Raw genomic sequence first — 23,677 nt, forward strand, 5'->3', positions numbered from 1 at the left:
GAATTGTCTTGGACTTTTTTGTTATTTTGGGTGTTATACTTTGTTTCAGATAATAGTTACAGATAATAGTTTGCTTGTATTGGGCTTTGTAGTACTTTGTAGGTTATTTTTATCTTTTGTTTACTTTTTTTTAATCTTTTTTAGTTTCCCATTGACAATTGTTTGCAAATGACCAGGATAATCCTGCTCCATTTTGAGGTAAGTAACATGGGTCTAGGTCTGCAACCTGACATAGCATAGAAGCAGATGCCATATCTTCTTATTCACCCTCTAACAATTTTTTTTTTGTTTTTTAGCCACATTATGAGTTTAGCCAACCCACTTGTTGGTGTAAGTATATTGTCAATGTTTCCTGTGCAAATAGGAGTGACATTTTCCAAACTATGAGTTAATTGTATTTTTTTCACATCCTTCTCTTTTCAAATATAGCGTTTCTTAGAAATGGCCGAGGCACATGTGGCAGCACATCGCCGCCCCCAAATTCAGCAAGTAACCCATCGTCGCCGACTAAGGGAGCATGTGTTCAGGCCACGTGTCAGCCTCTTTGGCATGTCTGATACTGAGGTGGTGTGGCATTATCGGCTCCCGCCTTGTGTCATCCTGGACACCCTGCGCATAGTGCAGATTGACCTGGAGCCCAAGCGCAACAGCCCAACAGCAATACCGCCATTGACTAAACTGTTGGCGGTATTGCACTTTTGCGCAACAGGGTCATTTCAGACCACTGTGGGAGTCGCTTCAGGGATGTCCTAGAAGTCCTTCAGTTGTGTGCTAAAGGTTGTTCTGGGGGCGTTTGTGTCGCGTCTAAGGCAATTCATACATCTGCCACTCGATGAGGAGTCCCTGGATGTCGATAAAACGGCAGTTTTCCCACATAGCCGGTTTCCTGCATATCATAGGGGCAGTCGATGGGACTCATGTAGCCTTGGTCCCCTCCGGTGGGAATGCTGCTAATTTTTTAAATCGCAAGCATTTCCATTCTATAAATGTCCAAGCTATATGTGACACCTCTCTTCAGATTCGTAACCTGGTAGCTATGTGGCCAGCGAGTAAACATGACTCCTTTGCCTTCCGGCAATCAGTGATGTGGGAAAGATTGCAACTGAGGCAAGGTGGAGCAAGGCCGAATGGTGATGCGTGGCTATTATGTATTTTTATTATTTAACAAAAATGTCATGTATGTAGTAGTTTAAAGTGGAAATAGTAATGTCTTAAGTTTGGTAGCATAGTAACATAGTTGATAAGGTTGAAAAAAGACACCAGTCTATCAAGTTCAACCTATTTTGGATCTCCTGCGATCCTGCACTTATATTTGAAATTAATCCAGAGTAGGCAACCGCCCATCTGTTTCAATTTTGAAAATCCCCCCAGACTCAATATTGCAATCCAATTTTTACCCTATATCCACTACTATCCTTTATTTTAAATTAACGGTCGTATCCCTGGATACACCTTTCCGCTAAAAATTTGTCTAACCCTTTTTTAAACATATCTATTGAATCCGCCATCACAACCTTCCCTGGCAATGAATTCCATATCTTGACTGCCCTTACTGTAAAGAACCCCTTCCTTTGCTGGTTGTGAAATTTTCTCTCCTCTAACCTTAGGGGATGACCACGTGTCCTGTGTATGGTCCTTGGGGTAAAAAGTTCCCATGAAAGCTCTCTGTATTGACCCCTAATGTATTTGTACATAGTAATCATATCTCCCCTTAGACGCCTTTTTTCTAAAGTAAACATGCCTAAACTGGCTAACCTTTCCTCATAACCTAATGACTCCATACCCTTTATCAATTTTGTCGCCCTTCTCTGAACCCTTTCTAGTTCCAAATTATCTTTTTTATAGAGTGGTGCCCAGAACTGTACTGCATATTCAAGATGAGGTCTTACCAACGATTTATACAGTGGCAAAATTACACTGTCTTCCCTTGCATCTATGCCCCTTTTTATGCATGCCAATACTTTGTTTGCCCTTGCAGCTGCTGCTTGACATTGAGCACTATTGCTAAGTCTACTGTCTACGAGCACTCCCAAATCCTTTTCCATTATAGATTCTCCCAAATTAATTCCATTTAATTTATAGATTGCGTTCTTGTTTTTGATCCCTGAATGCATAACCTTACATTTATCTGTGTTAAACCTCATATTCCATTTAGCCGCCCAATCCTCCAGTTTATTTAAGTCCCTCTGTAGAGAAGCTACATCTTGCTCTGATTTTATTACCTTACAGAGTTTAGTGTCATCTGCAAAAATAGAAACTTTACTCTCTAAACCAGGGTTGTCCAATCCAGCATGCCTGTAAATGTGGCCCAGAAGGACTTTTGGTTCTGGCAAGGGGGCAGCGCTGTTAATGGAATAAAAAAATCCTGCAAAAAAAAAAAAAGAAAAGAAAATACTTACCTTGCGGTCACGTCAGCTGGTACTCCGGCTCCCTCCCTTGTCTCCTCCTCCGTGCAGTGCTCGCAGTGAATGTCGGGCGTGATTTCATCACGCCCAACATCCATTGCGGAGCGCAGCACAGAGGAGACACCCGCGCGCGAAAAACAATCAGCAGCAGAGAATTGGAGAAAAGAAGAGAAGAGGACAGGGGAACAAGCCGATTAAAAGGTAAGTTAAGGGGGATTTTTTTTATTATTTCAAGGGACGCTGACAAGTGAATAAAAGTCACCTGGTCCTGGAGCATCATGGGCCTTATCTCCCTGCTACATACTTCTACTTGTATTACTAATGGGGCATTATATATTATTCTTTTTGGCCCATTATAAGTTGTTATCCCTTAACTAACATAGTGGTGTAATTATCAAAACAGGTCACAATTTTGGGTCACAGTGGTGTATATGTCAGGTACCGCAGGCCTGGTCATTGCACCCTGATATACAATGCCTGGCTTAAATTCACTTTATTGATATTGTATCGAAATAATACAAAAAGTGATTATAGTATAATAACTAAAGAGGATTTTTTGAACAGTGCGAATGAAAGGTAAGTATAGGGGGATTCAAAAAAAAGTGATATATATATATATATCACTTTTTTTCTCATATATATATATATATATATATATATATATATATATATATATATATATATGTTAACTATGTTTTCAATGGTTTTTTGGATGATCAGCTATCGTTATTGTTAGTGTATCTTATGTGCGGCCCAAACCAACTCGTCGTCTTCCAATGTGGCCCAGGGAAGCTAAAAGGTTGGACACCCCTGCTCTAAACCATCACCAAGGTCATTAATAAATATATTAAAAAGGAGTGGTCCCAGCACGGAACCTTGAGGTACTCAACTTAAGACCTTTGACCAATTAGAAAATGTTCCATTTATCACAACTCTCTGTTCCCTATTCTCTAACCAGTTTTCGATCCAAGTACAAATTTTGATTTCTAGACCCAGTTCCCTTATTTTGTAAACCAACCTCTTGTGTGGCACTGTATCAAAGGCCTTTGCAAAATCTAAGTAGACCACATCGACTGTCCTGCCCTGGTCTAAGTTCCCACTAACTTCCTCGTAGAAACTAATTAGATTAGTTTGACATGACCTATCCCTCACAAATCCATGTTGATTACCACAAATAATTTTATTGCGTACCAAGTAATCCTGAAAACTGTCCCTTAAAATACCTTCCAGTAGTTTCCCCACTATTGATGTCAGGCTTACAGGTCTATAATTCTCTGGTTGTGATCTCGTCCCCTTTTTAAACAACGGCACCACATCTGCTATTCGCCAATCCCTTGGTACTGAGCCTGATGAGATTGAATCTCTGAAAATTAAGAATAGCGGTCTAGCTATTTCCGAGTTTAACTCCATAAGGACTCTTGGGTGTATGCCATCTGGACCTGGAGCTTTATTTATCTTAATATTCTTCAGTCGCCTTTTAGCGAAGTAGATATATTACAAAGGCACATTGCAATATCATTCAAAAGTACATTTAATTGTGATGTTTACCTTAAAATCCGACATGGATAGCTGCCCATATGAAAAGTTGTTCAAAAACTTAAACCTTGGTTACAAATACATTGAATATGTTATGTGTCTGATTGCTTCTTTTGCCATTATTTGTCATCCATGTTGCCTGTCTTGTTGGCATAGATATAGTTATTTGTGTCTACAATTATGAAACTCGCTCATATTTTTAAACTTTTTCATTCTTGTCACCCCTTGTAGGAGATAACGCATACCCTTTTCGACCTTGGCTCCTCACTCCTCTATTAAACCCACGTACGGAGCAGGAGATGGCATACAACTCCGCACATACAGCCACTAGATCGGTTGTGGAGCGGGCATTTGGTCTTTTAAAGGCCAGATTCCGGTGCCTAGATCGGTCTGGTGGTGCTCTAATGTATGCTCCATCCACTGTGTGTGATATCATAGCTCTGTGCGTGGTGTTCCATAACATCACCATTAGGAGTGGGGTTCCTTGGGTGGAGGAGGCCGAGGTTGCTGTCCAGGAGGTGTTAGATGCTGACCCCAGCCCTCCAGAATCAGTTGATGCTGTGTCTTTCAAGCAATATGTCCTGGACACCTACTTCTCTTGTAAGTGTTTTTGTAATGTTTTTTTAAAAATACAACATACATAGCTAATAAATTTATAATTATACAATTTAATTACACAACAAAAACACATCAAACAAACAATTATTTTTTTTTACAGGCCCTCTTTGCTGGTATAATGGTTGCATTGCATCGAGGATGAGTCTGGCTTCTGGTAACCCGTGATATAGAAGGCAACAGTGGGGAGGAAGCAGAGGCCAGTGGAGCAGCAGTGAGTGACTGTGCAGCAGCCGATGATTGTGGGGCACGGGGTGCACGAGGGGCAGATGGGGCAGAGATGGCAGATGGGGCAGAGATGGTAGATGGGGCAGATATGGCAGATGGGGCAGAGATAGTAGAGGGGGCAGATGGGGCAGAGATGATAGATGGGGCAGAGATGGTAGATGGGGCAGAGATGGCAGATGGAGTAGATGGGCCAGATATGGCAGATGGGGCAAAGATGGTAGATGGGGCAGAGATGGCAGATGGGGTAGAGGGGGCAGATATCGCAGATGGGGCAGAGGATGGTAGATGGGGCAGAGATGGTAGAGGGGGCAGATATGGCATATGGGGTAAATGGGCCAGATATGGCAGATGGGGCAGAGGGGGCAGAGATGGTAGATGGGGCAGATATGGTAGAGGGGGCAGAGATGGTAGAGGGGGCAGATGGGGCAGAGATGGCAGAGGGGCAGAGATGGCAGATGGGGCAGAAGGGGCAGATGGTGGTAAATAATAGTTGTATTGCTGATTAGAATGTGAATATGGTTCAATGTCAACATATGGGTTGGTTTGAAAATGATGGCGATGCATTTGGGGTCTTAGACTAGAACCAATAGAACCTTGAGAGTGGAGTTGTTCAATTTGTGAAGACGGGTGCGCGCGATAAGGCCTACTTGTGGAATGATAATCGGGTTAAGTGTAGTATGATTGATACATCGGACTAAGAGATGGAGAGAAAGAAGTAGGAGAAGATTCCTGTGATATGCGTGATTGGGGATTGGTGATATACACTGCAATAAGGTCAGTGAGACGGGTAAGGGTAGTGTTGATAGATGAAAGGTTTAAGTCCATAGTGTTCTCTATACGGGTGAGGCTACTGTGTAAAGTGTGCTCCATACGGGTGAGGGTTGTGGCAATATCTGTGGTATTGGACTGAATAGTGGCATTTGTGTCTCTAATATTGTGATAGCATGCGTGCAGTAATTCCCGTTCACTGACTTCTGGCTCCTCACTCATCTGATGCTCTTCCAAATCACGTGGCTCCTCCACCAGCTCATCCTCTGAAATGTCTTCCGCTTTATTGGGCCCTACAAGGGGAAAAAATTAAATAAATAATGCCGTCCTTAGGTAATTTGTGTGAATTTATATATTTATATATATGTGTGTGTATATACCTGTAGCTGTGATAGGCTCGCTGGCGGGTGGACTACGTCCGGTGTCAATACGGCCCACACCTTGAACCATCTCCGCATCCAAAGAGGCCAATGCCCTGGTCTCCAATACCTGTCATTCTTGCATGTCTTCTGTGTTCAGAAATTTTATCTTTTAGGCGGCGTTTAAAGTCTTGCCACCTGTGTGCAAAATAGACACATTAGCAGGATAATATTATCCACAAAATCTGGACACATTTAACCAATTTTTGTACGCTTCAATACTTACCTTTTCTGGACCTCATTAACCTTGCGTCTGATTGGAGCCACGGCATTGACCTCATTTGTAATTTCTTCCCATATTCTTGCTTTTGATGGTGCAGAGAGTGGACGCGGAGTGGAGTGGAGCCTATCAACAGCCAATTCGACCAAAATGTCGATTCATTTTTTGTGAAATTAGGCTGGCGTGTTTTTTTAGCAGCAGCAGCAGATGATGAGCCGGATGGCTCATTGGAGTCTTGTTCAGACATGTTCGGGTTCTCCTGTAGAAAAGAAAGTGAAATTATTTCATTTCCTACGACGCTATCTATGTCAGGTAGCAGACCTAGGCCCATGTTACTTACCCCAAAATGGAGCAAGGTTCTCCTGTTTTTTATGCTTGTTTTTGTAAGTGAGCGCAATCTAAAAAAGGAAAAAAGAAAGTGCAATTATTTCATTTCCTACGACGCTATCTATGTCAGGTAGCAGACCTAGGCCCATGTTACTTACCTCAATATCTGCCAATATCAACCGTTTCCTGACAGCAACAACTTTGAAAAGCCATGCAGAACTTGTCAGGGCGAACTATCGCATGCTGTATGCGATTTTATGGTGGTGCGTACGCGCCAGAACGCTAGGCACGTTTATGCAGTGATTGACAGGTCAGTTAGCCATCTTAGTGCAGGTTCCGCGATGGACGTGCAGACGCACCAACGTGCACTGAGAACCAATCGGTAAGCAGGATATTAAACTGTCATTTCTGAGAGAAAATGAGGTCTGCAGTATTCTCACGTACCGAACTGCGGGTGCTGACAGCAACGATGGACCGTTGTTTTGAGCCCGCAGGGAGGTACGTGGGAAATGATGAGAAACTGCAGGCATACAGAGCCGTGCACAGGCGTCTGCGTATGCAGGTTGGTACCCGCCGCTCCATCGTGCAGTTGCAACGCTGATGGAGTGATCTGCGGAGACGGCAGCGCGACCTTCTTGCAGATTTGAGGGCTGAAATTATTGCTAGTAAGTCGTGCTCAAACACTAAATAATATGGCAATGTAATTTTTTCTTTTCACAGGAAATATGGTCAGAAAAGGCCTATTTTCTGACCATTCTCATACTAAACGTATGACTAATGTTAGTCTTATTTGCGATTATTCTGACTATGTCCTATTATATATATGTTAAAAATTTAAGTGTACATTTCTTTACAAATTTAATGTTATTGACATGAGTACCATTTTAGCATTCAAAGCTACCATTCGCTGCATGTATGTATGTATTCGCTGTGTATGGTGAACACATTACAAAAATACACATAAGATAACACATCATGGTCTCCAACAGGACGCCAACGCAGCTCCGAACACCACCGCCAACATCAACAGGTGGTCACACCGGAGGCGCCAGGTGGTAGCCAACAGCAACAGGTGCAGTCAGCGGTGGTGGAGGATTCGCCGCAGTCCGCTGACCTGGCAGCATCACCTCTGCTATTCCAGAGCCAACCAGAATCCACCTCTCAGCAACCACAAGTGCTGGTTGAGGAAAGTAAGTACATTACATGGTAATTTTCGTATACTTTAGTTGTGTTTTTTTTTTTTTTCAATATATGATGTTTGGATTTTTTGGGTAGAACATGACAAAGAGTTTTCACTGGCCATTCACAGTACAAGGCATCCTAAGTTCCCACAATGGGAAAAATGTCCTCCCACCAATTCTTGTCTTGTGCGCAGGCCAACTCAGCTGGCAGGCTTTAAAAATGCACCCTAGAGGGTGAGATTCTCCTTGGCTAAATTTTGCAGAAAGTTAACCTTTAGGTTGTAAGCTCTCATGCGCATGGCCCTCTTTTGTTGTGTGCTCCTAAAACAGTACCTTCACCCTCTTGGCCTTTTTCGATAGGCCTGTTTTCCCTGTTTTCTTAAGCTTAGGCCTTCTTCTTGCTGATTTCTACCATCCCTTTCACTATCTGTCAGAGATGATCTGATTTGGTTTACCCTGTCACCTGTCTTTGTATCATGTTGTGTCTTGGTTCTGTTTTCAGTATATGTTATGTACTCCTACATTTATCATAATTTAATGAATGGGGCCAGTGTTTGGGTAACATTCATTTATGCACTATACCGAGCTTACAAAATGCAAAGGTACAAGAACCGACAGCTAGCATTTCACCACATTGAAATGTATTAAGAGTGCATTTACTAAATTGTTGTCTTTCATTTTTTGCAGCTGATGAGGAGTCGATGGGTCCTCCAAGGCACAGCCAGAGGCATCTGGGTGAATTAAAAAAACAAGAAAAAAAATATAAAAAGCATAAAGAAAAAGCAAAAAAATGTAAAAAAAAAATATAAATATCTAAAAAAAATGTTAAATACCTTTTATTGATTATTTTTTTTCCTGTTTCTTACTTAACATTTGTTAATAGTTTTAGTATATAAATTAAAATATTTTTGTTACAAGAAAAACTGGTATATGTGTGATTCCATTGAACTAATTTACGTATTAGCATTATACACTTAAGTAAAGCTGTTGTTTAAAAGCCAATGGAGAAGAGGCCAACCAATAGGGTCACACCTCACATCCGGGATATAATGTGATAAGGCCCAAAGAAATAACAGTTTGGTACGACATAACCTCTTTCTAAAACATATACTGAAAACAGAACCAAGACACAACCTGATACACAGGGAAAACAGGGCTAGCGGCATAACCTCATTGGTGTTATATAGGTTAATAAAGTCATAAAAAAATTCCTTCAGCAAAAGACACTTAACGAATAAAATTGGATCATTGTTTCTTTACAAAATAATAAGCTTCCACTCTTTTTCTATGCTGAAAACTCTGATCTTAAACAGACCAGAGATGTACTTTGTGTTTCAACAAAAGAAGGTTGTACTATAATTTACACCTATCATATAACAATTGGATAAGAAAGTATTTAGGCGTATCCTGATCCTTTTGAGTCTCCTGGATGCAATGGACAAGTCGAAGAAGTCTGTGCAAGTCTTTGTTGAAAATCTCTGGATTGAAAACATAGGTTCTTAGAATAACTACTTCATTTCCGTTCATATTCTTTTCCTTCCAGCTGACACCAAAGACTTATATTATATAATACATATGACATTATAAAAACACATCAAATATACATGATATACTGATATATGATATACGATAAAACACTGGAAATATTTCAATATTACGAAATTTTAATCATCAAAAGTAAAACATCTTGACAGGGTAAACAAAGTAGCATAACAAGGAGAATATATATTTTTACGGTTATTTGCAACCAGCACCATGATTCAACAATTGAGAGATACACCAATGATGTTACTATGACCTAAACAGCGTAGCATTCGCTTCTGCATGTTATGCAAGTATGTGCCAGCGTGTACGGACGTGAACGGGTAGAATAGGAAGACTTGCGCCGCAAGTCATGAAGCTGCGTATGTGAGAATACGCAGCTTAATGACTTCGGCCGTTCGCAGCCACAAAGTACGTACATTAGTGCAGGTACGTACGCTGCGCTCATTTTGTGTCCCGTAATGACTCAGGCCCAGAGTGTCAAAAGCACCCGTGATATGTAGTAAAAAGTAATAGGTGGCAGCATACCAAAAATATATAAATAAACGGCTTATCTGTATCAGGAATGCCTGAACGTGGCCTCCAATCGGCCTAGTAAGTCAGGAACAGACGTATAGATAGCTTGTGCGGATACAATATATCTGGACCATCGATCACAGCACAGTCACAGCTCACAAACTTCACTCAGCCGATGTATTTAGAGAGGAAAAGCCATATAGTGTAGTACTTATATACAAATAATTTATTCAGCATATATCATAAAAAATGCACACTCACAATGTTAGTTTGAGTGGACGTTTAGTTTTACCTATATATTTCAGTCCACACGTGCATTCCAGTAGGTAGATCACGGAGGTTGTAAGACAATTTGTGAAATGTTTGATGTTAAATTTAGTACTGTTGTCATAGTTATAGAAAATCTTACGATCTTTATGTGCAAACTGACAGACATTGCAGTGGTTGCATTTGTTAAACCCGCTTGGGGCAGGAAGGGTCGTTCTAATGATTTCTTTATTATCTTTTAACGTGCTGGGAGCTAGAACATCTTTAAGGTTTCTATTTTTCCTAAAGATAATTTCAGTTCTTTCAGGTAGGATATCTCTCAGTACCGGGTCCATTCTGTGGATGCCCCAATTATATCCTTAGTGGGCATAACAAACCTCTAGCCCTCATCTCTATTTTTACACCTTGGGCTACATGTCAGAAGGACTTTGCTTTGAAACACTCCCTGCCCTGTTTAAAGATGGCCACCGCCATCTATTATAATTATAAGTACTTGCCCTCTTCCACTTTTGAAATATGATGATTATTGCCAAATCCCACTACCTTTATTCCATTTATTTACTACCTCCCATCTCCCCCATGGCCAAATACCTGACTCTATCAGGTTTTATATGGATTTCTTGCACATACAGTGCTAGCGCCAAACCGGAAGTCGCTTATGCGCATGCGCGAAGACGCGTGGTACTGCGCATGCGCAAGATGGCGATCGCCATCGCTATATAAGACAGCACTTTCTGCTATTTCAAAATAATCCTTCTGATAAAGTCTATGTGACAAAACGCGTTGAGGCTGTTTACTATCACCGACTCCTGGTACTTCTAAGGCTCTACTGCCTACCTGGTCCTTGAGAGTTATCCCTTCGAAAACTTCTGTGTGGAGCCCATTGGTGTTTATCTCATGAAATGTCCAGAGATCTACACTGTTAAGCAGTATTCCTTATATCCCAGGATTTCAGATAAGCTTTTAAACTTTTTACACATTGTGAGTGTGCATTTTTTATGATATATGCTGAATAAATTATTTGTATATAAGTACTACACTATATGGCTTTTCCTCTCTAAATACATCGGCTGAGTGGAGGTTGTGAGCTGTGACTGTGCTGTGATTGGTGGTCCATCATCATCATCATCATTTATTTATATTGTATCCGCACAAGCTATCTATACGTCTGTTCCTGACTTACTAGGCTGTTTGGAGGCCACGTTCAGGAATTCCTGATACAGATAAGCTGTTTATTTATATCTTTTTTGTACGCTGCCACCTATTACTTTTTACTACATATCACGGGTGCTTTTGACACTCTATCTTTTGCTTTTCTCTGTCTCTATTTCGGTATATGGTTGGAGTTTTTGGAAGCTGGGTGATATTGATCTTACCAGCTTGACACGATAAACATTTAAGTCTGCATTTCCGTTACGCATACAGTATTTATTGACAGTCTGGGTGATTTATACCAGCGAACAATGCTCAATTTGGCGCCACTATTCCTCCTACCTCTGCATATATTGATGATCTTTTGATCGGAGTACCATCCGAAACCTGGGAGGGAGGCTGCCTCCTCTTATGAAGAAAGTGTTTACCTATATTGGACATTATTATTATTAACTCACTTATTTTGTGTTTGAGCGCCACTATTTATTATACCTGTCGTTTTATATATATATATATATATATATATATATATATATATATACATATATATCAGGGTGCCATTCACATTACTGACAGATATCATGACATACTGTTTATGTTTATATGTAGTTTATTATAATTGGCCAAGAATGCAGAGTTCAGAGACGATTGTACCTGCTGTAATGTGAATGGCACGCTGATCTGCACCCCTCCCCTTTCTCAGTGGCTAACTCATTTGCCAGCATTCCCCTAATCTTGTAAACACTGTTCCTGACTATATCACCACTGTCTAGACCAGGGGTGTCCAACCTTTTAGCTCCCCCGGGCCACATTGGAAGACGACGAGATGGTATGGGCCGCACATAAAATACACTAACACTAACGATGGCTGATCATCCAAAAAAACATAGAAAAACATAATATATATATATATATATATATATATATATATATATATATATATATCTATATCACTTTTTTTTCAAATCCCCCTCTACTTACCTTTCAATCTTCCTGTTCAAATCGTCTCTAGCTATTATACTATAATCACTTTTTGTATTGTTTCCATGCAATATCAATAAAATGCAAATCCAAAGAGAATAATATATAATGCCCCATTAGTATTACAAGTAGAAGTCTGTAGCAGGGAGATAAGGTCTGTGATGCTCCAGGACCAGGTGATTTTTATGCACTGGTCAGCGTCCCTTGAAATAAAAAAAAACTTACCTTATAATCGGCTTGTTCTCCGATCCTCTTCTCTTCTTTTCTCTGATTCTCTGCTGCTGATAATTCTTCTTGAGTGGATGACTCCTCTGTGCTATGCTCCGCAATGGATGTCGGACGTGATGATGTCACGCCCGACATGCACTGCGAGCGCCGCACGGAGGAGGAGACCAGGGAGGGAGCCGGAGCGCAAGCTGACGTGACTGCGTGACCGCAAGGTATTTTCTTTTCTTTTTTTTTTCCGCAGGATCTTTTTTTTCCCATTAACAGCGCTGCCCCCTTGCCACAACCAAAACTCTGCTGGGCCACATTTATAATCGTGTTGGGCCGCATGCGGCCCGCGGGTTGGACTAGCCCATGCAATCGCTGTACTGAACATGCATGTAGGGTTCAAGACCTGCAGCAAAATCTTCATAACTGGAGTATGACAAGAGTAACAAAACTATAGACAAATGTTTGTTTTATAAAACCAGTGATTTAGATCAATTATTTTATATCCATGCGGATTAATCATAACACAATGAACAAATGTTTTAGCACAGATATTGCTTTTTGTTTTTGCATTTGCCACTGTTTCATTTCTGCTTGGCTTAATAATCAATGATATATGAATCCAAGAGAGTTAAGCAAAATCTTCTTTGCTTCAACTTACTCTGCTCTGCTGCTCTTACAAACAACAAAGTGCATGCATGCTGGAATATGAACCTAAGGTTACACATAGTTGCCAACATTTTAAAATAATTTGCTGCTAAGCCAGAGCCGCAAAGTATGTCTTGCACTACAATCCAATTCATATTCAACATAAAAATTATTTTGCATTTTAAATACTCCTCTCTAATAAGTGTTTACTTAATCTAGAAAATCCTGAAAAAAAAAATACTGAGACTTGCATTCAGTATACAGTATAACACTGAAAACTAGACAATATTTTCAGAGTCAGATTTTTAGAATCCCGGGATAGTTCTTGGAAACTAGGGACAGCAAGCAAAAATGGGTCTTACAGGATGTTCCTGAGCTCCAGTGGCATCAGGGCATGCACAGTACTAGCTCCAGTTCAGGGCTCTGCCCGTAATGCGGCATCTGAGGTATGTGTCTCTGGCAGTAAGTATGGAGTAGAGCAACATGAAAAGGATTTAAAAAGTTTTCATCTCTCAAAAGTGTGAAGCAGGTGAACACATGTTAAAATAAAATCCATTAATAAGATGCACCCGTACCCATGTACATTAGCACTGCATGCAGTTGCATTGTGTTTTTTTGGAAAGCTGCATTTTCCATTTCGCTGCATTCTAAGTATGGCAGCACACCTGAATAAGCACACCTGAAAAAGTCAATTGACATCTGTGACTGGATCACTGATAAATAACTTTGGGTATAAATTTATTTCAAGCAAATAGCGCAGGCCGCTTATTTATATAATTGCCACTGCACTTATTTTTGATATTGTGAGATAGGAAATCGTTATCTCTGAGACCAGGGTAGAAAAGTTGGTCTTTTTACCCTTGCTAAAGGAAATACCTTATTTCTGATGTATATAACTGATATAATGAGCCTTTGTTTAGAAAGTCTGCTGTGTATTGTGATGTGGGTAAATGACTTGTTAGAAGTTTAAACCTGTTTTTGGGAATGTATATTCTGCAACTTTTGGAACAAAAAAGTCTAATGCTAATCAGGCCTTTTGATTTGTGAGGTTTCACTTGCAGACAGGAAGGTTTAATTTAAAACGTGCTGCTACATTTCCTGCGTCTAAAACAAAGATGCCGGACATCACAGCGTTTCTAGAATTTCACAGATAAATGTAAATATCGTTAGCTTTGCAATGCATGTAAATCCATGTTTTAGTAAACGGGGTTACATCCTGATTCTTAAAATAGTCTGTGTCCAAATCTTTATAAAATGCACTGACTTGTACACTGAAATGTATCATTCTGATGTTCCATCTGACCTGACCACTGATACCTTAATAAAGAAATGGAAGTTGCTCAAATCAATTTAAAGGCTATAGCAGGTGCGTGAAAGGGTGGGGTTATCCTAAAAGGAACAAAGAAACACAGAGAGATCCCCCATCACACTGCTATAGCCAGCAACAGATCTGCTATTTGTACTGTAGATAAAAATGCAAAAGTCCCAGTTGCACACATTTGCAAATGTGTGCAACTTCCATTTCTTTATTTGTCTGAGAGGCATGTTGGTGTCAGTAGCTGAGAGGGAGTGCTGACATTGGATTGCTATTTGGAGGTTTCTGGGGTGCCTCTTTGGTAAGTTAGCTCTCAATTTAAAAACACATATGTATGGCCCAAATATATGGGACTCTCATTGTTTAGAGTTAGGACCACCCTATTAGCAAAAGCACTGATACCTTAAATCAGTGGAACTGTCCTTGTAAGGACACTTGAGCAATAAACATCACTCTGCTTCGAGACCCTGCTTGACAACTTCTTCAATATTACTGTAATCCTGTGACCTGCAGATTAGACCCTAAAATCTAATCCGTTCTCCGGCTGATTCTGAGCTTTGGACCCAAGCTTTTCCAGTACCACCACTCTGCCTGCTACCCATGCAGCTCTGGTCATTGTGATAGGCCAGGAAGGATCCATCCAAAGCAACTGCGGCAAGAGGACGCATTTGGGATAACGAAAGGGAACGGTGGCAAAGTAAGCCCAGCCAGTTCCCAGCAACAACAGACAAGGTGGCATAGGCGGTCCATCCTGTCACAACATCTATGGGTATGCATTGTGCACATAAGTAGTTTAATCGGTGGTGTGCCATTATTTTTCTCATTGATTTTTATGGCCCATTTACGTATATAGCCTTTTCTTTGCTAGATATTTCTGCACTACACATAAAAATGAATCGCCTATGGAAATGAATGGCTCATAAATATCATTGGAGCTACACAGCACAGGTAATTTTTTTTCCAACCCCAATGTCCCCAGGACCATATGCGGTTTGCACCTTGTTTTTTTTTGGCACAAACACATCAATGTGTAAGTGACCTTACATTTACACAGTCTACATAATCTGAATGAAAATAATTAATATTTTAAAGAATGAATGAAGTGACCTATCCCCATTACATAAAGAAAACTACACTGATGTCTTTTGTACCTAAAAATAAAAATGTATGCCTGTTTGGGTGAGTGTGTATATGCACACCTATATGTTAAGAGCGTGGGTTATTACATGCTCATCTTACACTTCTGTAACATGGGGGGGGTATCTATTTTTATACTCTTGCTTAGGTGTGAGGTAAGAAAAGAGGAGGTGGACGAGGCCTGATGACGTGTTTTGGGTCATCAAGTCCCACATACCTAAGTAAAGTGGTAGAGGCGTGATGTCTGTGTTACGGCTGTGGGTGGAGCTTGATGACAAGATGAACATTTTGCCCCCACCCTGTTCACAGTAGGTAAGTGCTCTCCAGGAGAATTTTCTTTCTCTTGGTTGTTCAGGAGATGTCCTCCTAATTCAAGACTAGGCAACTATGGTTAAAAGTCTACATTCCAGAGGTTTATGAAGAATGTTTTTAACAGGAGAAATAAGAAACTTGTAAATACCTTTTTAAAAACAAGTATATCCATAAATTCTGGCATAATGGAATGGTTATTTTGATTTACTATTTAATTAGAACATATTCACGTGTATAGACAATAACATTTGTGATTACAGTACTATTTTCTATTTCTATTTAACTCTCTATTGTATTTTTAAAGCTACAATTAGTAGAGCAAGTACAAGGAGTAAGAATCATACCAAAAATACAATATAATATGTGACTGGATCACTATTAAATAACTTTTGGTAAAAATTTATTTAAAGCAAATAATGCAGGGCACTTATTTATGTAATTTCACGTGCATTTATTTTTTATATTGTGAGATAAGAAATCGTTATTTCTGAGACCAGGGGAAGAAATTTGTCTCTTGTTTAACCTTGCTATAGGATATGCCTATTTCTGATGTATATATTTAATACAATGAGCCTGTGTTTACCAAGCCTTTGGTGTATTGTGATGTGGGGAAGTAGCTTGTTTTAGGGGTTTTTTTTGTTGTTCTGCGGGAATGGGTATTCAGCGACTGTCTGAAGTATTCATGCCAGTCAGACCTTTTGACTTGCTAGTGAGTCTCCTGCTTCTGACATAAGATCCAGGAAATCACAGCAAGGGTTTTAAGAATTTCATAGCTAAGCATAACTATTAGTGGCTTTGCAATGCATGTAAATATATGTTTGTGTAAATAGAGTATATCCTGATGCTAAAAATAGCATGTGTCTGAAAGGTATAAATGCACTGACTTGTACACTGAAATGAATCATTCTGATGATCCATCTGACCTGACCACTGATACCTTTAATCAGTGGGACTGTCTTTGTAAGGACACTTGAGCAATAAACATCACTCTACTTCAAAGACCTTCTTGACAACTTCTTCAATATTACTGTAATCCTGTGACCTGCCGATTAGACCCTAAAATCTAATCCGTTCTCTGGCTGATTCTGAGGTTTGGACCCAAGCCTTTCCAGTACCACCACTCTGCCTGCTACCTGCAGCTTTGGTCAGAGTGATAGGCCAGGGAGGACCATCCACAGCAACCCGGATCCATAGTAAGAGGTCCGGAGGAGTTACCAGCCCAAGTGTACCAGCACGGGAGTACACTAGCGGCGTCATTTACCCAGAAGAAACGTGGTTCTGAGCGCCATAAAGGAGCTCAGTGGTGCCAACATTATAAGCCCCTTCTACTGCGGCAAGAGGGCGCATTTGGGATAACAAAAGGGAACGGTGGCAAAGTAAGCACAGCCGGTTTCCAGCAACAACAGACAGGGTGGCATAGGCTGTCCATCCTGTCACAGTGTATCATTGGATTGAACTATTTTAATAATAATAATCCAGATGCCATTGATCATCATAAATGTAATGCATACATACTATACAGAATTTTTGGGGATCTCTATCCTAGGAGCCCCACGTTCCTCTCCTGGTGCAGCCCCAATATATTCTCCAGACCACTACAACTGGAGAAATGAATAAAAACAATGCAAGTTGCACAGGTTGTCTGGACAGTGCTGATCTAAGTGTGGTGGCAGAACTGTATAAGGCCCACGTATTCTGTAAATTTACCAGCCACAACTTCCATGAAAAGATAATAGAAAAGCATTGTAAAAGGCTGTCATACTGTAACAGCCAATAATCCTTTCATAGATGGAAAACAACTCTACCTGTGATTGTATAAAGCTTTCCATTTAGGCCATAGTGAACACACCAAAATATTTGCACTATCCTTTTAAACTACTGAAAGTATTAAGAAGTTTTTTTCACTTATTTTTTAGAAGATACAGAGGCTCAAGGATAAGACGGTACATTCAGGAGTTAATAGTGGGCATTAATGTGCACTAAAACCATAGGAAGCAGACATTTGCTTTCATTGTCTAACTTGGAGCAGACACATAAAAGCTAATTGCTGAATGGTTGTTATGGGTGACTGCATAACAGGAGACAGACAGATCTATAAACAATGGTAAATTATGGTATGCCACAGGAGGATGACATTACAAGCATAAGTGAATGAATCCCAACCAAAAGGATCTGTGTGGGGATACATGCGTTCCTTCCTCTATCAACGTTACCTGGGTAACTATGTTTTGTTTTGGAAATAATTCAACAAACTTACATGTGCTACAAGCCACATCCTAAATCATAAAAAAAGCATAAAAGCACAAAGGTTTTGATTCTCACTTTATGTAAACATATCTGCATACATATGTAGAAATGTATTCATCTATCACACCATTAGGATCGTCCTATACCTAAGAATACTAGAAATTGGTAAAGCATTATATCAAATCAAAAATTCTATTGATGCGTTGTAATAATCTTTCCCCAGTCTCTAATGTTCTTGCCACTTGTATGTGTCATAAAACGAAATAAAACTGTTAAAAATATTCCAATTTCCACTGCCTGCTTTATACCCTGTGGATTCACACCATACTTCCAAGTAGGACACACTCCTTTTATCTCATCAAAATTGCACGACAAAGTTAACATAATGTAATCTCAGCAGTAGCTAGCAGAAGGCAAAATTGAAGCGTCTGTGTAGTGCAAGACTGGGTAAGGCTTGACTTTAAAGACTCTAATAGCTCATTTTCCTTTAACTCCTATGGGTATTGATCAGACACATTTTTTCTGTGACCTGAAAATATTTAGTGACATTAGATATGATTCAAGCCAGGGATCAACAGTAGCACCTCTATTTTACTGTCTGTTCAGTGTTGAAATTATTCTATATACTGAACCAAGTGTTTCCCATTTGCAGTTCTCAGGAACTTTATAGCAGTAATTTAAGTAGATCTTGGTGCCTTAGTCACCAAACAGAAGGAGATAGATATTTTTTTTTTTTTCATTAAATGTTTGCTTAAGCATAACAGCTGCTGGTCTTCTCTGTGTCCCAAATAAATTACACAGGTCTGCAAACAAAAAGCTGTTTTCATAATTTTATCTGATTCTTATGTTTTTTGGTGCGCTGAATTCGAAAATGACCACCGTTTTTTCCTGGTATGTCAGTTTTTTTCACAATCGAAATGTGCCTTGGTCAAACAGGTAGCTGGAAATCGCTAAATTTCAAATTCATCATACTTGGGGAAAAAAACTGAACATGGAAAAACAAATTTATTTTCACTGCCAGTGCTCGCAAAAATATGAAAATACATGTTTATTGGTCCTGATGGTGATCACTGCATTGTTGAGTGTGCTTGCTAGGGCCTGCCCGGACATGTTCTTTCATGCATTAACGTGTTCTCTGATTCCTCCACAATCTTGTATTTCATTTCAGTCGTCATCCTGCTATTGTCTGAGTGGTTCAAAATTAGTGCAATGCGTCCAAGAAAGTGTGTAAATTTGCCTGACAGTTTCTGTTTCATATGTGGAGAGTTCATGGTGAAAAAACAGCAGAAACTGCAGAAACCAAAACTGGTTGGTATGTGGGGATTTAAAAGTATTGTGTATACTGCTGGGACAAAAGGCTGGGTACACCAAATATCCTTGTTTTCTATGTTTTTGGGACGGTAGAGACCGACAAAATCACTGGAAGAAAAAAAATTGGCCACCAAGAAGTCTAGTTGTTGGTGAAAAGAATGGTCTCAGAGATACATTGGTATCTGAGAAGGTTTTATTACCACCACTCCATATAAAATTAGGGTTAATGAAGCAATTTGTTAAGGCACTTCCCAAAGATAGCGAATGCTTCAAGTACATGGGATCCAAGTTTCCAGGTTTAACGGAGGCAAAACTGAAAGAGGGGGTTTTTGTTGGCCCGGATATTAGAAAACTCATATCCGATAAAGACTTCATCAGTTCAATGACTCCAACTCAAAAAGAAGCGTGGGTTGCCTTTACTGTGGTCATAAAAAACTTTTTGGGAAACCAAAAGAACCAAAATTACAAGGAAATGGTGGAAACAATGTTGAAAGCGTTCAACAAGCTTGGTTGCTACATGAGCTTAAAAGTCCATTTTCTCAACTTACACCTTGACTATTTTCCTGAAAATTTGGGAGCAGTGAGTGAAGAGCAGGGAGAACGTTTCCATCAAGATATAAAAGAAATGGAAAGAAGGTATCAAGGGAAATGGAGTGTTACGATGATGGCTGACTATTGCTGGATGTTGTACAGGGATATTCCAGAAGCCACCTACAAGAGGAAAAGCTCAAAAAGAAGTTTAGAGTGTAAAAAAAAGACGATTTCACAAGCAATCTACTTGAGTGTGGTGTTAATTTTGTCGTCACCTGTGCAAATGAGTTAATATTTTTCATGTAAATACAATGTTTGCGTTAAGAGATTTTTTTAAACTATGACCACCAGTTTGTTCGAAAACCTGACATCCCAGGACAAAACGGCTGTCATTTTTGGATTCAGCGCACGAAAAAACGTAAGAATCAGTCAACTAAACCAAAACAGCAGTCGAAATTTTTTTTTTTGCAGACCTGTGTTATTATTATTCAAAGTTTAATTAAATAAATCTGCAGCATGAAGCACAAAAGTGATATAACCTTTAGCATTCAATCATATATTTCCTTTGATCAGTCCTATGCAAGTTATATCAGAGACCAGTTGTCCCTAATTTCCAGAACATCCCCAGGTTTTAAAGACTTATTCCTGTAAACCATAATGATGCAAACAATGGTAATCCATGCTTACAAGCAGGTTACTAAACATAGCAAAATTTGCATAAGTACAGTACTGTTATTACTCAATAACATTTTATTAATCAGCACAACTGTAAAGTTATGATTATCAAGCTATTTTAAACTATGCATTTTTTTTGAGGGTTGGGATCCAAGAATTCTGCAATGTTTAGCTCTGCATTCTTTGCAGTCCAAGCCCTTTCCCACGTGATTTTCCAAGATGGGGCAATCTTAAACAAGCTTTGAAGCTACAGGCAATGAGCCCTAGTTATTTATTAATATTTAGAAGATCCTACTGACAAAACGCAAAATGTGAACTAGTGATAATGCTGCAACCTAGCCCGCAAGCACAATGAGCGTGAAAGTTTGTTTAAAAAATACTCTCTGCTTCAATCTGCTATAAGTAACCATGGCTGAACAAGCAGAATACATAGAATTTTAAACATATCTCTATAAAGAACATTCTAAAAGTACATTTTCCTGCAAAAATAAATAAAAGAATGCAGTATGTAGTGTTAATCCCTAAAAGAGCAAATGTTCTGGTTCGGAATGTGCACACTGTATAATAATAATAATAATAATAATAATAATAATAATAATAATAATAATATATTAATAATAACAACAAAGAGAACATTTTCAGGGCAAAGTGAATGAAAACCTCTCCATTTAGTGAAACTATATAGAGAGATCTCTCTTCATAATACAGGTAACACTTTATTATAGAGCTCATTTGCAAATAGACCAACTTTTTCAAGATTTTTAGGTTGGCGTACAGATTTTGAATACATGCATTCATTAACCATCTCAGTGTATTCCATGTACATATCATATATTTGGAAGTTTTTTTTATAGGTGTCATTGATTTTATTTTTTTATACTTGAGTATAGGTCGATGAAACCACTGGGGGAGGGAATTGCCCAAGTGCTCTGTACAATCTACCGTCTCTTACCTACATGAGCAGACCTCTATATTCAGTAAAGAGGGTTGGGAGAGGTTGCTAGCACTGGGAACAGTGCTCTCCCTAGCAAGAAATTCTCTGACTGCAGAAATGAAGCTACACAAACAGGTTGTAGATAGTACGAAGATAATTTAGACAATCTTTACACCACAACAAAAGCAGACATAAAACAAATAAAATGTCAAAGCAAATGTCTATAGCAGGGTTGTCCCGTGGCTCGCGGGCCGCATGCGGCCCAGCACGCCTGTAAATGTGGCCCAGCAGGAGTTTTGGTTGTGGCAAGGGGGCATCTCTATTAATGGAAAAAAAAAATCCTGCAAAAACAAGAAAAGAAAATACTTACCTTGCGGTCACGCAGTCACGTCAGCTGGTACTCCGGCTCCCTCCCTTGTCTCCTCCTCTGTTGCGGTGCTCGCAGTGAATGTCGGGCGTGATGTCATCACACCCAACATCCATTGCGGAGTGCAGCACAGAGGAGTCACCCGCGCGAGAAGAACAATCAGCAGCACAGAACTGGAGAAAAGAAGAGAAGAGGACAGGAGAACAAGCCGATTTAAAAGTAAGTTAAGGTTGCAGGGAACAGAGCGTGGAAGCTTTTGGCGAGAAAGTGTAGGGGTCAACGAGCTAAACATAGAATTAAACATCTAGTGGACGAAAGTGGACAAAAAGTATCGAATCCTAAAAGTATAGCGAATATGTTTGCTCAGTACTATGCTAAACTCTATAATTTTAAAGAGGATAGCCTATTGCATCAACCGTCTCCGGCAGACATAGATGGTTTTTTAAATAGCTTGCATATCCCTAGAGTAGACCCGGAGACTGCAAAATCCCTATCTGACCCCTGGTCCCAAGCTGAAATACAAACAGTTATTAAAAACCTACCAAGAGACAAAGCCCCTGGCCCTGACGGTTATATCAATGGCTTTTATGTTATGTTTCAGGTAGACCTCCTCCCAATATTAGAGCAACTATTTAACGCAGGGACAACACATGGGTCATTCCCCTCTGAAATGTTAGAATCTCGAATCGTCGCTATACCCAAGCCGGTGAAGGACCCAGCATCATGTCTCAATTATAGGCCAATCGCCCTTCTGAATTCTGACATTAAAATATATGCTAAACTGATAGCAAACAGGCTTAACGGACTTCTCCCAAATTTGCTCCATCCAGACCAGGTGGGATTTGTTCAGGGGCGGCAGGCCTCGGATAATACAAGAAGAGTGCTCAATATTATAGAATGGTTCTCAGAGGCCCAGTCTGAGCTGTTAGTCCTCTCCCTCGATGCCGAGAAGGCATTTGATAGACTACATTGGGGCTACATGGAGGGGGCCCTTCTCCATTTTGGATTCCATGGTGACTTCGTGAGGGCTATTTTGGCCTTATATTCCCACCCATCGGCTAGAGTGTTTAGCAACGGATTCCTGTCGGATAGATTCATGATCACAAACGGAACTCGACAGGGCTGTCCCTTATCCCCGTTGATATTTGTCTTGGCAATGGAACCTCTTGCCATAGCCATTAGATCCTCACATCTGTTTCCTGGTGCCACTGTTAAAAATACCTTGCATAAAATATGTCTATTTGCCGATGATGTTTTGCTTTTTGTAACTGACCCGGAGACTTCGTTGCCGACCCTTCATAATATTTTAGATACATATAGCCGAGCTTCATACTATAAGCTAAACTCCACTAAATCAGAAGCTCTCCCAATAAATATTCCCCAGGAGAAGGTGCAACTCCTTAAAACATCCTTTCGTTACTCATGGAAGATGTCAGCACTGAAATATTTGGGTATTCCTCCTTCACTGGAAAATATGATTAATCTTAATTTTTCATCTTTAACCCTCCAGCTTTCAACTCTAAGTAAATCCTGGGTTTGCAGCGAGGTCTCCTGGTTGGGAAGGATTGCAGCCTTCAAGATGATGTTGCTCCCAAAAATTATGTATTTATTCCGTACTATTCCTGTTTGTATCCCCAAATCTTTATTAGATACATTACATTCGGTTATGATATTATACGTTTGGAAACATAAACCCCCACGAATAGCCAGTTCTCAGATGTATTTGCCTAAACAACAGGGAGGTTTGGCATTACCAGACTTGAACAGATATCATGCGGCTTGTTTACTTTCTCAGCTTCGTGACTGGTCACTTCCGATGCACCAAAAACC

At 39.9% G+C, this 23,677-nt stretch overlaps 1 protein-coding gene and 1 long non-coding RNA gene across 6 annotated transcripts in view; one reads left to right on the forward strand and one right to left on the reverse strand.

Annotated features, from left to right (window-relative positions):
• Positions 1–23,677, reverse strand: part of ARID1B (AT-rich interaction domain 1B) — an 835,793-nt gene that overhangs the window by 536,454 nt on the left and 275,662 nt on the right. The window lies entirely within an intron of this gene.
• On the forward strand, positions 4,403–8,509 carry LOC142142926 (uncharacterized). The gene is made up of 3 exons (XR_012689404.1): positions 4,403–4,541; positions 7,508–7,708; positions 8,387–8,509. It is a non-coding gene; the product is annotated as an uncharacterized LOC142142926 (long non-coding RNA).

The sequence above is a fragment of the Mixophyes fleayi genome, chromosome 3 (assembly GCF_038048845.1).
Source record: "Mixophyes fleayi isolate aMixFle1 chromosome 3, aMixFle1.hap1, whole genome shotgun sequence".
Taxonomy (NCBI): Eukaryota; Metazoa; Chordata; class Amphibia; order Anura; family Limnodynastidae; genus Mixophyes; species Mixophyes fleayi.